Source organism: Dipodomys merriami, unplaced genomic scaffold (genome assembly GCF_024711535.1).
Source record: "Dipodomys merriami isolate MVZ:Mamm:240054 unplaced genomic scaffold, mDipMer1.0.p SCAF_1361, whole genome shotgun sequence".
Lineage (NCBI taxonomy): Eukaryota > Metazoa > Chordata > Mammalia > Rodentia > Heteromyidae > Dipodomys > Dipodomys merriami.
Genome location: NW_027202673.1, coordinates 99,158 through 104,473, shown reverse-complemented (window position 1 = coordinate 104,473; position 5,316 = coordinate 99,158).

Below are 5,316 nucleotides of genomic sequence, written 5' to 3'. Positions count from 1 at the left end.
TTCTCATATCCACACTATAAACTCATGGCAATTAAGATCTGACTTGCCACTGTGACATCACAAACCCTTTGTGACATCATCACCAATATGACATCAGACTGTGGTTATGACACCTTCAGCTCATGGTGATATCACCAAGCTACACTGACATCATGGCATTATGACATTGCATTGCCATTTTGCTGTCAGAGACACATGGAGAATGTATATCCTATGATTTCATTCTATTTTAAATGTGGCATATCCGTTGATATCAGAAACATATTGTGACCTCATAACCATTGTATCATTATAAACCCTGTGTGGCGTCATAACCAGTATGATATCACATTGTTGTTATGATATCTTTAGCTTATGGTGACATCACAAAATGACAATAACATTATAGCATTTGCCATTATGTCATTGTGACACCATAGTCACATTATGAATGCCTAATCTCTGATTTCATTGTATTTGAAATGTGGCATGTGGGTGGATATCAGAAACTCATTGTGATGTCATAACCTTTGTGACATTAATATCCCTTTGTGACAGCAATTTGGCAATGTGACATCACAATGGCAATGTGATGCTACAAAGGCACCATGATATCACAATGGTGATGAACTCACAATGGGTTTCTGATATCAACCAACATGCCACATTAGATATAGAATCAAATAACATAAAGGGCAAACACAACATGTCTGTGATATCAGAATGACAATATAATGTTACAGTGCTATGATGTCATTGTAGTTTTACATGTCAAAATGAGCTGATGTTGTCATAATGGCAACATGATGTCACAATTATGATGATGTCAGAAAGATTTTTTTTGTATTTTAATGGTATGTCTGATGTCAGTTGTCATTAGTTCCCCAAGAGGATATGGATACAAAAAATGTTCTGTGATGTCATAGAGGCCATGTGTGTTTTCAAAGGTGGTAAGAGGTCATAATAGCTTTGGAAAGCACACTGTGATTCATAATATCACAATGGAAATGAGATGTCCCATTGGGTTTTTGATGAGGTCACAATGGTTTTGTGATGTCACAGTTTATAATATCAGAATGATATATCCAATTTCAATTACTCTTAATTCAATATGAGGATACCAGGTGATAGAAGAAGCTTCATAGTATGAGGTAATACTATGTGAAAACCCAATGGGACACTGATTTCCCCATGACAATGTGATATCTCAACATCATGTTATAATAATGTTTTGATGTCACAATTGGTGACACCATACTGATGAGGAGGTCTCAATAGATTTGAGATGTCCCAAGGAGTTGGTGATGTCACAATGGCATGTGGGACCTCAGTTGTCATACACCATGAGTACATGGGTTTGGGAAGGGATTCTGTTGTCCCCAAAGTATATGTAGTCAAAAAGGTGAAGAACTAACAGTTCTGAGATGTCATAAAGTGACACAATTTTTATGATGTCCAGTGGTGTAATATCATGATGTTACACTGGATTTTAGATATCTCATGTCATATCTGAAATATGAAGTTAAACACAGATTTTCAACTCACAAAGGGTCTAAAATATCACAATGACATGTCACAAATGTTGTGAGGACAGGAGAAGTATTTGATGTCACAGTGGGTTAGTGATATAACAAAGGTAATGTGGTATGACAAAGAGAATTTGATGTCACAAAGGTAATGAGTTCCCAATGGTTTCCTGATATCAACCCACATGGCACATTTGAAATAGATTGAAATCAAAGAATGGCATTCACAATGGGTCTATGACATCAAAGTGACAATGTGATGACAAGGCAGCAATGTTTGATAAGATATGTACTCATTACCTTACTCATGTAACTCTAATCCCTCTGTACAATATATTTAAAATAAAAAACATACAGAAGAAAAGAAAAGAAACAAATGGTATAGTGTCATTGGGGTTTGGTGTTATCACAATGAGATGATGGTGTCATGATGACAATGTGATTTCACAGCTGTAATTATTGCACAAAGTATTTGTGATGATACAATGCTATGTGTGATCAAAATTTTCAATATGAAAATATGGGTACACAAAGGGTCTGTGAGGCTACAGAGGTCATGTGTTTTTTTTAATGTGCTAAGACTTCACAATTGCTCTGTGATGTCACAATGTGATTGTGAAGGCACAACAATAATGTGATGTAACAATGAGTTCGTGATGTCACAGTGGTGATGATATCACAATGAGTTTTTGATGTCACTATGAGTTTGTATTATTACAAAGACATGTCCAATTTCAATTTCTACTAGTTCACAATGAGGATACAATTTCAAAGTAAGAATCCTAAGATCCAAAGACCATGAGTTTTTAGTCATAACGTGTGATATGCTGCCCTTAGGATATTTTAGGCCTTTAGTAAGCTTATATTCTGTTTTCAAACTCATAATAATTCAGGTATGATAAATGATATCAGAAATTGGCTCTGAAATTATGAATATTGTGACATCCCATTGATAGACATCCAGACCATGGTGTCACATTGTGAACTCACAAATCTGTTAGGATTTCATCACATTTGTGCCAACACATGACTTTGGTGACTACACAGTCCCTTTGTGAACTCATATCCTCATTGTGAATTAATGATATTTGAGAATCGACATGTCATTGTGACATTTCCAACCAATTGTGACAGAACAAACCTATTAGAGTAGAAACACATTGTGATCTATTAGCCATTGTGGTAGCACAATCTCTTTGTGACCGTACATTTCCATAGTAATTTCACTAATCCACTGTGAAATTCCAATTCTCTCATACTCAATCCAGGTATGAAATGTGATACCCGAATCCAGTGTGACATTTAGATCATGGTGACATCACACTGATAGATGATATGAGCATTTGTCACATTCTGATAACACTCACATTAGGACTTCATCACTTTAGAGACAACGCATGCCTTTGGAGACATCACAGTCCCTTTGTAATCACATATACTCATTATGAGTTGACAATTGAGATCACATATTTGTCATTTTGATGTCACCAACCCATTGGGACATCACCTCTTATAAACTCATTACTAGTGTGGCATCACCAATTGTGGTATCAAAACATTTTTAAGTAATCATATTGCAACATCACATTGCCATAGTGATATCACTGTTTCATTGTGTTTTCAATAAGCTAGTATGTCTTCATAGCATTTTAGAAAATTCAGGGCCTTTTATATTTGTCTTCTTCTGTGAACTCTTATCCTCATTGTGAAATAGTAGCAACTGAAATTGGGCATGTGATTGTGAGATGTGACTTCACAGAACATTGATTTCATCACCAGTGTGACATCACAAACCCATTGTGAGCTTTCATAGATATTTGACATCACTATCACATTGTAAAATCCCAAACTTATTAGGACCTCTTAGCACCTTTGAAAAACACATGGCCTTTTTGACATCACAGTCCCTTTGTGTAATTATACCCTCATTATGAACTGACAATTGATATCAGACATGCCATTTTAACATCATGAACACTTTGTGACAGCACCAGTGTGACATAACATTCTCATTATAACAGCATCAACTATTTTGACATCAGAAAACTATGACAAGGGGGCTGGGAAGGTGGCTCAGTGGTAGAGCGCTTGCCTTGCATGCTCAAGGCCCTGGGTTCGATTCCTCAGCACCACATAAGCAAAAAGAAAAAAGCCAGAAGTGGCGCTGTGGCTCAAGTGGTAGAGTGCTAGCCTTGAGCTGAAGAGCTGAGGGACAGCGCCCCGGCCCAGAGTTCAGGCCCCACGACTGGACCCAAAAAAAAAAAAAAAAGAAAAAAGAAAACTATGACAAGGTAGTATTATGAGATCACATTGTCATTGTGATGTTATAAACAGATTGTGAATGCCTGTTTTTATTCTTTTTTGTTGTTGTAGTTGGTCATGGGACTTGAACTCTGGGCTTGGGTGCTGTCCCTACTCTACAGCTCTAGGCGAGCACACTATCACTCGAGGCACAGCACCACTTCTCATTTTCTAATGGTTTTTATTGAAGATAAGAGGCTCAGGGACTTTCCAGCATTAGGTGACTTTGAACTGCAATCCTCAGATCTCAGCCTCCTGAGTAGCTGGGATTACAGGCATGAGCCACCCGTGCCAGGCTTTGTCATTCTATTTAAAATTTGACATGTGTTTTGATATCAGAAACATAATGTGACCTCATAACCGTTGTAACATCATAAATCAGCAGATTGTCATTATGACACCATCAGCTCATTGTGACATCACCAAATGACAATGGCATCATAGCATGATAAATCACAGTGACATCGTTATGTCATAGACATAACAGTGTGATGGCTTATTCTGTGAATTCATTCTATTTCAGAAACCCATTTGACCATATAACCATTGTGATATCACAATACTTTGTGACATCACATTGCCATTGTGACATCATTAACTTGCTGTGCCATTAGAAACCAGTCCTGTCCTTATAATTTTTGTGACATTGTCATATGTTAGACCCTTTGTGAGCTCATAATCTGTTTTCAATCTCATATTTCTGATAGGACATGTGATATCAGAAATCCCCTGTGACTTCATACTGCCAGATATCATGGCTATTTTGTCACATTGTGACATCACAAACCTGTGAGAACGGCATCACATTTGTGACAGCACATGCCTTTGGAGACATTACAGTCCCTTTTTGAACTCATATATTCATTTCCAAATAATGACCATTGAGATCGGCCATCTGACATCATGAACCCATTGTGACATCACAAACTTATTGTGACCTCATCACGAGAATGGCATCAAGAAATAATTCTAGTATCAAAGCATTATTTTGATATTGTATTGTCGTTGTGATATCACTGTCCCATTGTGTTTTTACAAACCTATATGGCCACATCACATCATAGAAAATTCGTGGCATTTGAGACTTAAAGCTCTTTCTGTGAACTCGTCTACTTATGACATCTAAGACAAGGAGACAAACCATGTAGTCACATTTAATATAATAAAACAATTTACAATAGCAAGATGACTGTGATTACCTTATGCTGGCCTGGAGAGCCAGGTCCAAAAGCAGCCTTGACCACCAAACCTGAGACCTCCAATGGGCAGTCCCACCCTTTCTTAATTGGTCTGCATACCACGGGCCAAAAAATTATGATCTCCGAATCTCCAAACCTCAATGGGCAAGGCTTTTTACTTTTTCATTCCTCCCTCCTTCACTACAGACCTGTCCTTCCTTCCTGGTCGTTCCCTTTTTCCCTTCCACCATTTTCTTATTCTCTTTAGGTCTCTCCAGTCTCCACAGGCCTGCTCTACTCTGACCCAGTGACCACTTGCCGAACTTCTGCTC